The sequence below is a fragment of the Gracilinanus agilis genome, chromosome 5 (assembly GCF_016433145.1).
Source record: "Gracilinanus agilis isolate LMUSP501 chromosome 5, AgileGrace, whole genome shotgun sequence".
Lineage (NCBI taxonomy): Eukaryota > Metazoa > Chordata > Mammalia > Didelphimorphia > Didelphidae > Gracilinanus > Gracilinanus agilis.
In genome coordinates, this window is record NC_058134.1 from 279,537,752 (window position 1) to 279,550,686 (window position 12,935).

A 12,935-nucleotide genomic window follows, 5' to 3' on the forward strand; every position below is an offset into this window, starting at 1 on the left:
AATGAAAAAAATGCATTGTCTCCTTTCCACTGTTCATTACTGTTCCAAAGAGATTATAAAAATGGATAAAATACTTTCAATAGTACACTTATCATGGTCTACAAGCAACTCATCTACCCAATATCAACTGTCTTTGTGAGATTCCAGATCTCTCATGACTGGGAAACATTATTAGATTTATTTTTGGATGAACTTAGATTTGAATCAACTACATATATTACCTTGATTAGTCACTTCTTTATTCTCTGAGCTCTTTGAGATGGTTGACCTAAAATGATCCTCAAGATCAGTCTGAAGTCTAAATCCCAAACTATATTGCATTGTCATTTAAAATATTGTTCAAACATTTATTTTGGCTGCAAACCAATAGATGCCATCTTTAAAATGAGCCCAAGGTCAGCCAAACTCACTTATTAATGATTCAGCACTATTATTGCAGAAACTCAGTATACTTCTGTTTTCTTCCTTATCTATTTTTGTCTACTTCTACTGCACAAGATTTTAAATAATTTTTATTTGAGTAGTAGGAAAAATGTTCATTGTTTTTCTCCCCCCAGTAGAAAGTCAGAAGAGATTCTAAAGAGATTTTCTTCTAAAGGAAAGGAAATAAGGCTTTATATAGTGCCTAAAATATGCCAGGGGATGTTTATCAATTGGGGAATGGCTGAACAAATTGTGGTATATGAAGGTGATTAAATAATATTGTACTATAAGAAATGATGAGCTGGAAGATTTCAGAAAGAGCTGAAAAGACTCACATGAACAAAGTGAAATAATCTGTCAGGAAGATAGACCTCTGCCCCCTTATACTTGATTGGATTTTAGAGATAGTGATGCTTCTAAGGGGATTTCTAACCCCTCCCTAAGTCATATTTCCCTTCTATCATGAGATGCTGACCATATGAGTTTCAAGTCCTGAAATGCTGCATAATGTCCTGATATGGTGCAAACATGCACACCCTTTCCTATTTGGAAATAACCATCTTTCCCAACTCGATCAGATGAGCCCTGAGGAAATGGAGTATTTCTTAATAAGGGTATTGTCCTGTGATTTGACTTTAAGACAAATATGGTTTTTCTAAATGAAATAACCAATCAGCTGTGTAGTTAGGTAATGGTTTCTAAAAATCTACATAATGCTGTGTCTTATAATATAAGTCATCAACCTTGTTTGGAAATATTCACTCTGTATATAAACCAGGACTCTGCTGCTGGGCATTTGCCTCTCTCTGGGGTCCAACTATGTAACATGTGCAAGATTCGGGATTTATCTGGGAGACTTGACCCTCTTCCAATAAACTCTAAAATTCTACCTTGACTTGGAGAAATTTGGCTTTTTGACTGTTTACCTAAATTGTCTATATCAGAGCAGTGGGATAAAATTTTCTACCATAAATCAGAACCAGGAGAACCTTGTACACTGTAACAGCAATATTGTATCATCTCAACAATACAATGATCTAGGACAATTCTTTTTAAAAATTTTATTTATTTAATTTATGAATTTAGAATGTTTTTCCATGGTTACATGATTTGTGTTCTTACCCTCCTCTACCTCCTCCCCATTCCCATAACCATCGAGCAATTCCACTGTGTTTTACATGTATCATTGATTAAGAACTATTTCCATATTATTATTTGCACTAGAGTGATTGTTTAGAGTCTACATCCCCAATCATATCCCCATTGAACCATGTGGTGAAGCAGTGGTTTTTCTTCTGTGTTTCTGCTCCCACAGTTCTTCCTCTGGATGTGGATAGCGTTCTTTCTCATAAGTCCCTCAGAGTTATCCTGGATCATTGCATTTCTGCTAGTAGAGAAGTTCATTACATTCTATTGTACCACAGTGTACAATGTTCTCCTGATCCGGGACAACTCTGAAGGACTTATGAGAAAGAAAAGTATCCACCTCTAGAGAAAGACCAGTTGCAGTCAAAATGCAGATAAACACATACTATTTTTCATCTTAGTTTATTGTGTTTTTATTTGAGGCTTTTGGTTTATATATTTACATTTGGTCATTTATAACAATGACCACTATGGAAATATGTTTTGCATGATAATACATGTATAACCTCCATCAAATTGCTTATCATCTTTGGGGGTGGGAGAGGGTGTGGAGGGAGGGAGATAATTTGGGTCTTAAAATTCCAAAAAATGTATGTTGAAAAAATTGTTACTATACATAATAGAAAAAATAAACATTTTAAAAATAAAAGAGAGATACAACAGACACAAAAATATTTTGCTTGCCCCAGAGGTCCATTTATCAATGAATCATAAATTTAAACCTTTATTTAACATTATTCAATAGATATTGTAACATAAAGTTTGAATGATGAAACACTTAGGCAACAAGATATTTCAAATATAAATCCAACTTAATTTTTAATGCACCTGAGGACAGTGATTATGCTTTAGTTTGCTTTTGATTTCCTTAAAGCCTCCATCGCAGTTAGCTAAGCAATCAGTGTTGAAAAGTGCATATTAGGTGAAAGTGTTTATATTTAGAGTTTTTAGATTTAGAGTTGAAAAGAACTGACTTGAATCTTGCTACTGACTTTTTCTAGCTGTTTGCCTACCTCAGGCAAATTAGGGTGTTTGGATGAGGTGAGGTAGAAGAGAAAGTATATGAACAAATAGCTCCCCATACAATTTCATAGCTATCAGTTGGTTTTTTTTTTTACATTGAAAAAAATTACATGTAGAAACAATTTTCGGCAATTATTTTCTGATATTTTGTGCTTTTGATTCTTTCCCTCTCCCTTTCCCACAGACAATAGTCTGATAGATGTCATACCAGTACTTTCATGCAATTCATATTTCCATATTCCTCATGCTGGGGCAAAAGATGCACATTATATATATACATATATATATATACATACACATATGTATGTAATTAAAAATTATGAAGGAAATAAAATAAAAGGAGTCTTTTGACCTCCAGATTCCAAAAATTCCTTCTTTGGCTATGGATAGCATTTTTTATCACACATCCCTTGGAATAAATTTGGAACTTTGTTTTGCTGATAATAGTTTAATCCTTCTCAGTTGATCAAAGTACAATATTTGTGTGACTGTATACAGTGATCTCCTCGTTATATTCATTGCATTTTTCATAAGTTCATATAAGTTTTTTTTTCTGAACTCATCCTGTTATCATTTCTTAAACTGCATTAGTATTCCATTACAATTATATACTCCAATTTGTCGAGCCATTCTACAAGTGATGGATATCCTCTTAGTTTCCAATTCTTTTCCAAAAAAAAGAAGCAGCAAATAACATATTTGTACAAGTAGATTATTTTCCCTTTATCCCTGATCTCTTTGGGATACAGAACCAGTAGTGATATTGCTGCATCAACAAATATGCATAGTTTTATGGCCCTTTGGGTATGGTAATTCTGCTCTCCAGAATGGTTGGTCCACTTCATAGATCTGCCAACAGGATGTGTCCCATTTTTTCCCCCAAGGTCTCCTCCTTGGGAAATTTTTATTTTTATATATGTATTTTTTCTTTTTGGTCATATTAGGCAATCTGATGCATGTGAGGTGATATCTTGTAGTTATTTCAATTTGCATTTCTCTAATCAATAGTTGTTGGGAGCCATTGAGACTCCTCTTTTGACCCCTTTTATGATCCATATCTTTTATTATTGGAAAGCATTATAGTATGGGAAAACATCAAATTAATGTAATCAAAATTACCCCTTTCATTTTTTCATTACACTCTCTATGTATTGCTTATAAATTCTCTTATCCTTAAATGTGACAGGTAAACTCTTCCATATCCTTCTAATTTGTTTATGGCATCACCTTTTATTTCTAGATCAAGTATTAATTTTGACTTTATCCTGCTGAAAGTTGCTGCTTAGCTTCTGCTATACTGTTTTCCAGAAATTTTTGCCAAATAGTGGGTTGTTTCCCCAATAATTAGGATCTTCAGTTTTATTAAACACTAGGTTATTGTGGTCATTAGCTACTATATGTTTATTTCCTAAACTATTTCATTGATCTACTTCTCTATTTCTTTTTTTTTTTATTGTTTGCCCAAGGTAGATTTAATGAACTATTTTTTAACTGTTTAATAGTATTTTTTTAAGAAAAGTTAACATGGTTACATGACTCATGCTCCTACCCTCCCCTTAACCACTCCCAACCTGCCCCCCCATAGTCGATGCGCATTTCCATTGGTTTTAACAAGTGTCCTTGATCATGACCCACTTCCAAACTGTTGATAGTTGCATTGGCGTGGTAGATTTGAGTCTACATTGCCAATTACGTCAGCCTCAACCCATGCATTCAAGCAGTTGTCCTTCCTCTGTGTTTCTACTCCAGCAGTTCTTCCTTTGAATGTGGGCGGTGTTCTTTACCATAAGTCCCTCAGAATTGTCCTGGGGTCATTGGATTGCTACTAGTACAGAAGTCCATTACATTGGATTTTACCACAGTGTATTGGTCTCTGTGTACAATGTTCTTCTGGCTCTGCTCCTTTCACTCTGCATTAATTCCTAGAGGTCTTTCCAGTTCACATGGAATTCCTCCAGTTTATTATTACTTTGAGCTAAATAGTATTCCATCACGGGCATATACCATAATTTGTTCAGCCATTCCCCAATTGAAGGACATACCCTCATTTTCCAGTTTTTTGCCACTATAAAAAGCACAGCTATAAATATTTTCATGCAAGTCTGTTTATCTATGATCTCTTTGGGGTATAAACCCAACAATGCTATGGCTGGATCAAAGGGCAGGCATTCTTTTATAACCCTTTGAGCATAGTTCCAAATTGCCAGCCAGAATATTTGGATAAGTTCACAACTCCACCAGCAATGCATTAATGTCCCAATTTTGCCACATCCCTGCCAACATTCATTACTCTCCCCTTCTATCATTTTTGCCAATCTGCTAGGTATGAGGTGGTATCTCAAAGTTGTTTTGATTTGCATTTCCCTAATTGTTAGAGATTTAGAACACTTTCTCATGTGCTTATTGATACTTTTGATTTCTTTATCTGAAAATTGCCTATTCAAGGGCCTTGCCCATTTATCAATTGGGGAATGGCTTGACTTTTTATACAATTGATTTAACTCCTTGTATATTTGAGTAATTAGACCCTCATCAGAGTTTTTTGTTATAAAGATTTTTTCCCAATTTGTTGTTTCCCTTCTGATTTTGGCTGCATTGTTTTTGTTTGTACAAAAGCTTTTTAGTTTAATATAATCAAAACCATTTAGTTTACATTTTGTAATTTTCTTTAACACTTGCTCAGTTTTAAAATCTTTCCTTTACCAGAGATCTGACAAGTATACTATTCTGTGTTCACTTAACTTATTTATAGTTTCCCTCTTTATATTCAAGTCATTCACCCATTCTAATTTATCTTGTTGTAGAGTGTGAGATGTTGATCTAAACCTAATCTCTCCCATATTGTTTTCCAAATTTCCCAGCAGATTTTGTCAAATAGTAGATTATTGTCCCCAAAGTTCAGATCTTTGGGTTTGTCATACACTATCTTGCTGACATCACTTACCCATCTGCGCTGGTTAACCACTCAGGGTTTCAGAGCCTTCTCTCACGCTCATGCGCCTGCCTGTGTCTGCCTCCACCCACGCCTCTGCCTGTGCCCGCGATCTGCGCCCGCACTCTGAGCCCACGCTCAGAGTCTGTTCGCGTTCTTTAGCTTTTTGGGGTCCTAAATCTTGCTGCAGGGGCAGCTGAGTGGCTCAGTGGATTGAGAGCCAGGCCTAGAGCCTGGAGGTCCTAGGTTCAAGTCCAGCCTTGGACACTTCCAGCTGTGTGACCCTGGGCAAGTCACTTGACCCCTACTGCCCACCCTTACCACTCCTGGGCCAAGGACGGTCCCTAGCCCAGATGAAAAAGGAGGAGGGTTGGGCGTGGGGCTAGCAACCCCACCCTGTAAAAACTACATCTGCTAAAGAAACTGCAACCTAAAGTAGGGGCATCTGGGCTAGCTCAGTGGATTGAGAGCCAGGCCCTGAGACGAAAGGTCCTAGGTTCAAGTCTGGGCTCAGACACTTCCCAGCTGGGTGACCCAGAGCGACTGTGTCCCATTGCCTACTGGTCGTGGCCCTATGCTCCTAGAATGGAGTCCCAGGATAAAAAAAAATCTTGCTGCTCTCAAGAACAGGCCCTGGAGCTGCCAATGACTCAATGGGTGCCCCAAACTTGCTCTATTTCTTTTTAGCTGGCTTTGGAGCTATAGGTGGTGTGTGTGGAGGGGATGGGGGGGGGGTTGGTTGCTCAGCCCGCGATTTAGTGAGAGCTGTTTCACCCCTTTGTAGCATGGAAATATCCCGATTCCACGTACCTTCACACTGCGCTCTGTTGTGGGGTCCCTCCGTTCGACTGGGTTTGTTTTTATGTCTCCTTTAGGAGTCTTATATGTTTTGGTCAGGAGAGGTTAAGAGCTGCTTTTGACTCTGCCGCCATCTTAACCCGGCCCAGTTCTCTTGCCTTTCTGAATATCATATTCCAAGCCTTGCGGTCTTTTAGCGTGGAGGCTGCCAGATCCTGAGTGACCCTGATTGGTGCTCCTTGATATCTGACTTGCCTATTTCAGGCTTCTTGTAAATTTTTTCTTTTATTTGGAAGCTCTTGAATTTGGCTATTATATTCCTGGGAGTTGTCTTTTCAGTGTCTAGTATAGAGGATGATCTATGGATCCTTTCAATGTCTATATTGCCCTCTTTTTGTAGAATGTCAGTGCAGTTTTGCTGAATAATTTCTTTTAGTATGGAGTCAAAATTTCTATTAATTTCTGCTTTTTCAGTGAGGCCAATGATTCTCAGATTGTCTCTTCTAGGCTTGTTTTCTTGATCTGTCAATTTCTCATTGAGATATTTAATGTTTCCTTCTATTTTATCAGTCTTTTGACTTTGCTTAATTTGCTCTTGCTGTCTTGAGAGATCATTAGCTTCTAATTCCTTAATTCTAGCCTTTAGAGACTGGTTTTCCTTTTCAATCTGGTCATTTATGGTCTTCAATTTACTTGCCTCACTTTCCAATTATGAAATTCTGCCTTTTAAACTGTTATTTTCTTGCCAGATTTTGGTTTCCAATTTTCTTAACATTTATGTTTGATTTTGGGGCATCTTTCTCCAATTGGGAGTTTCTGTCTTCTAACCTGTTAATTTTCTTTTGAGCTATTTCCCACTTCTCTCGCCAAATCTCTTCCATATTTCTCTTGATCTCGGATTTGAACTCTTCAAGAGCTTGTGACCAGTTTTAATTTTTTGGGGAAGGTTTGGATATGATTATTTGTTTGTTCTCCTCTACCGTTTGCTCTGTTGTCTGGATTTTTTCTGTGTAAAAGTTGTTGAGTGTTACAGATTTCTTCTTGTTGCTCTTTCTCTTTTGGGGTTCCTGTGGATGGCTTGCCATTTTTAGCCCAGTGCTCTTTCAGGTTTATCCTCACACTCAGGGTCAGTCTGCACTCTTTAGGCTCCTGAGGTCTCAGGTCTAGTTGTTCTCGGGGTCAAGTCTCCTGGTGGTTCCCTTGCTTGTTCCTCTGTCCTAAGCTCCTTTAACAGTCTCTGGGAGCTGCTTCCACAATCATGCACCCCTCTGCCCAGGGTCTCCAGCCAAGGTCCACGTCCCCACCTGCTCTTAGGATCCATGTCCATGCTTGAGACCACACTTGCTCTCAGGGTCTGTGTTCAAAGTCTGAGCTTTCTTTATCCTCTTGGGGTCTTGTCTTGCTTCTTTCAGGAGCAGGCTCTGGTGACCCCAGGTAACTGCTAGGGACTTAATGGGTACTCCAAGCTTGCTTTAACTCTTGTGTGCTGGCTTTGGCACTGTAGGTGGTGTGGGGGGGAGAGGGTTGCTCAGCTCGCATTTTAGTGAGAGCTGTTTCACCGCTTTATAGCATGGAAGTGTCCCGATCCCACGTACCTTCAATGCTGCGCCCTGTTGTGGGTTCCCTTCATTCATCTGGGTTTGTTTTTATGTCTTCTTAAGGAGTCCTGTACGTGTGGGTTAGGAGAGGTTAAGCAAGGTGCTTCCACTCTGCCACCTTCTTAACCTGGAACCTACAACTGTATTTCTTAGCCAATACCAGATTGTTTTGTAATATACGTTGTGATCTGGTATGACTAAACCTCTTGATATTCTTGATCTTTTGTTCTTCTAGATAAATATAGTTATTTTTTCTAGTTTTTAAAAAAATTGAGTAGTATGATTTCTATGGCACTGAATTGATAAATTAATTTAGGTATGATTGTCATTTTTATTATATTGCCTCAGTCTATCCATTAGCAATTAATATTTTTCAAACTGTTGATGTCTGATATATTTGTGTGCAAAGTATTTTCTAATTGTATTCATATGTTTTCTGGGTTTGTTTTGGCAAGTATACCCCCAGGTATTTTATGTTGTCTAAATTTTTTCATGGAATTTCTTTTCCTATTTCTTCTAGAGATCTCTCATTTTTGGTAAACATACCAATGATTTATGCAGGTTAATTTTGCATCCTGCAACTTTGATAAAGTACTTGTTTCTATTATTTTCTTATTTTATTCTCTAGGGTTCTTGATGTATACCGTCATATCATCTGCAAAGAGTGATGGTTTTGTTTCTTCAATGCCTCTTCTAATTCCTTTGATTTCTTTTTCTGCTTTAATTATATAGGTAGCATTTCTAGTAAAATATTAGTTGTGATAATGGTCATCTTTATGCCTCCACAATATTTCAATGGTTTCTTTCTGTTTGTTTAAAGTACTTTTTCATTGCGTGGAAATTTTTGAAATTTTCTATAATGGTTCAGGGATGTTTTATTTCACGGTCTCTTTTAAGAGGTAATTGGTGAATTCTTTCAATTATCATTTTCTCCTCTTATTCAAGGATATCAGGGCAGTTTTCCCTGATATTATGTCCAGGCTCCCCCTTTTTTTAATTATATTTTTCTGGTATTCTGATGATTCTTAGATTGTCCTTCATGGATCTATTTTCTGGGTCAGTTTTTTCTCCCCAGCAAAGTATTTCATATTTTCTTCTCTTTTCCCCCTTCTTTTGATTATGTGTTATTGTTTCCTGATGCTTTATTGAGACATTAGCTTCCATTTTCTCAATTAAAATTTTTAGAGTTGTTTTCTTTCTTGTGCTTTTGTATTTTCTTTACCATTTTCCCCTTCTAATTTTTAGGGTATTGCTTTCTTCAGTCATTTTTCTAAGTAATTGAATCTTTTCTCATTTCTTTCATTATTTAATTTTTAAAACCTTTCTTCATGTTCTTCAAGAGTTTTTTTGGGGAGAGGTTTCTTTTCTCACTTTCATTTGAGGCCTCATATTCTTCCTTTTTGCAGTTGTCATCCTTCTTGTCACTAAAGTAACTTTCTATAGTTAGGATTTTCCTTTGTCTTTTTCGTTCATTTTTCTAGTTATTATTTTTTTACCCTCATCATCTTGTCTGTTGTTTGAAGTTCTTCTCTGATCATGGAGTAGAAGGAGTGCTGCTCTAAGTTTTCAATGTAGCCTTCTCTGTTGCAATGTATGATTGTCTTTGGGTCCTCAGGGAGCACTTTGTGGGATAGTCTGACTGGCTTCTTATGAAGAGATTTGCACCAGCTTTTTTCTAGCTGGATTATGCTCCCTCTGCTATTTGCTCCCCTCTTATCACCCATGCTAGATTATTTCTCTGTCTGCTATTTCATTATTTCAGGCCACATGGGTTGTTCCCCAAATTTACTGTTTTCTTGCTGAGATTACATGGAGGCACAGTGGGCTGGCATTGGGCTACTCCCTGACCCTGCCATTTTATCACCTCCTACCATTTTTCAACTTGTAAGGTTGCTCCCCTTCTGCTCTTTCATTATATCAGGACACATGGAAGTACTTTGTATTGATCTGCCTTTTGTTGGTTGTCCTGATATAGCAATTACTGAGTTATTCTCCCTTTTCACTCCTTTGAGAAATGATCTTCTAGGTTGTTTTACTGGAGACATTTTGTTTTCTATTTTTGTGTACTTGGAGGATTTTGGTGCCCTGAGTATCTTTTACTCTGCCAACTTAAGCTCCCAAGATATTAACTAGTTGTTATCTTTTCTACTTATTTTGTAATATGTCTATTATTATTTTCCTTGTTCTAGTTACTCTGTACTGGTTTCAAAGAAGATACCCCTGATTCTGTATATTTATCATTTCTTAGAGCAACATTTCTTCCATCACATTTATATAACTTATTTAAGCATTTACCATTCATTTGGCATCTACCTTTAATTCCTTACTAATATAAAAAGAACAACAATTTAGAATGTAGATGAAAACCATTCTTTTTATAATTGACCTTCTTGGGATGTATGCCTAGCAGTGTGATTTCTGAGTTAAAGAGTATGTGCATTTAATTCTCTTACCCTATTTTCAAATTGCTTTCCAGAATGAATGGATCCACTCATGTTATACAAATTGTGGATTAATGTTCTTGTCTTTCCAAAATCTCTTCAATATTGACTGTTGCTACCTTTGTCAATTTGCTGTGTGAAATTAAACTTTGGAGGTTGTTTTGATTTTAATTTCTCTTCTTAGAAATAGAGCATTATTCCTTTCTGTAATTTGCACTCCTATTGAGAACTCTTTAAACATATTTCTTACCAACTGGAGAATAATTTTCATTTAGATATGTTTTATTAGTTATCTTCAAAACTTGGCTTTCAAATCCTTTGTAAGGGATATTTGATATTTAATTGCTAGGCGGCCCTGTGGATAGAAGACTGTGTCTGGAGTCAGGGGGGCCTTAGGTAAATTCCAGCCTTGGAAACTTAAGGGCTATGTGAGCATGAGGCCATCAATTCATCCTGTTTTTCTTAGTTTCCTCATCTTTAAAATGAGATGGAGAAGGAAATGACAAATCATTCCAGGATTTTTGCAAAGAAAGTATAAAATAAGGTCACAATGAATTGGGTGCAATTGAAATAACCAGAACAATCATCTCTGTGGAACCTCACAAGTCATCTAGTCCAACCCTTTTATTTACAGATGAAGGAGATGAAAGTCAAGGAGGTTGTATGATTTGCATGAGGTCACATAATTTGTAATCATTAAAAGTGAGATTTGAACCTACATCCTCTGATATCAAAACTAATATTCTTTTCATTAGCATTGATGAATTATTCTTTTGGTTCTTTTTTAAGTATTTTTTTTTTATTTTTTAGAAAAATTTTCCATGGTTTTATGATTCATGTTCTTACTTTCCCCTTCACACCCTTTTTCCACCCCGCCCCCAACCATAGCCAACACGCATTTTCACTGGTTTTAACATGTGTCATCTCTCAAGACCTATTTCCAAATTTGTTAGTTGCATTGGTGTGGTAGTTTCGAGTCTGCATCCCCAATCATGTCCGCCTCAACCCATGCGTTCAAGCAGTTATTTTGTTTCCACTCCTGTATTTCTTCCTCTGCATGTGGGTAGCGATCTTTTCCATAAATCCCTCGGAATTGTCCTGGGGATGAATTATTCTGAAAAAAAATATCATCACTGTTATCATGAAGGATGGGTGACCATAAAATAATGTGATTACATCAAGTAACAATGCTATTGGATGACCAGTGGAGACCTGGTATGTTTCATTAGTTTTTGAACAATGTTAATAAATCTAAAGGAAAGGCACAAAAACAAAAGTTATAACATGTGAATAATGTATTGGAAAATAGTGACAAGAGTTACATGTTCAAAAACACATTGCCACCTGGATTAGAGCATTGATGAGCTCACAGATCCATCAAGGTTATAGAGAAGGGAAGAAGCCACACTTCATCTTTGGAGAGATTGCCTTTACTATGATTTAGTTTCTCAAGCCTATAAATATAACCTAAAATACTGGACTAACATAGAATTCTACAAAGGAGAAAACCTTTTCATATGAGTCAATCTCTACTATGTATGTCCACCATTCATATCACATTCATTAGGGAAAAAAAATCACTGATTCTCTCTGTCTAGTTCATGAATATATTTCCTAAACTGGATTTATTAATAATTTTAAAGCATTATTTGTGACACCTTGTCTTAATTTATGGACTGCTAGAGAATGATATTTCTGGGGGTGATAGGAATGGAGACAGAAATTAGCTAAAATCAATTTTCTAATGCAATAAAAATGAATTAAAATAATCACTTTTCTCAGCAAAATTCCAATACAAGAATATGTTTGCCCTATATTTTATACTCTAGTTTTTTTATTTTTAAATATACTTTGCTCAGTTGGAAATGTATAAATCAGATGAGATTCAAAAATGTCAACTCACCACTTATCTCTAAAGACCAAATATTCTTCCTAAACATTTGCAATGAATTTCATCAATATAGATAGCCCAATTTGGGGATCTTAAAAAAAAAAGATAAAATGAAAGCAGTTGGAATTCTAGGTCACTTTTTTGCAACAAGAAGGTAACATTTAGAACTTTTTCATTAGGAATATTTTTGCTGACAAGAAGTCATTAAACATAGATACATGAAGTAAAATATAAAAGTTACTTGATAAAATAACTTTGAAATATCATTATATCATATATATGTATGTATAAATATATATAAATTATATCATATATATGTATGTATATATATGTATGTATAAATATAATAATAATATGTATATTATTATATCATGTGTACATATGTAGCCTGCTCTTGTGTATACCTGTGTAGGTATGAGTTTTTATTTCAGAGACTGACATGGGTAGAGAATTCAATAATCGAACAATAAATTTGTGATGAATCTCTCAGAATTTAGCTTGACTAGTCCTCTGACAGCTGATTGGGATTTTGTTTAAAGCTATTGTAACTGGAGAGGACCTTCCAGAACTCGTGCTTCTCAAAAGTAGACTGTCCTTCATGTCATCTCACAATGCAACAGTGGAATATGTCTGTGTTTATGTACATACATACATATATGTATTATATTATACATACCTAGGCA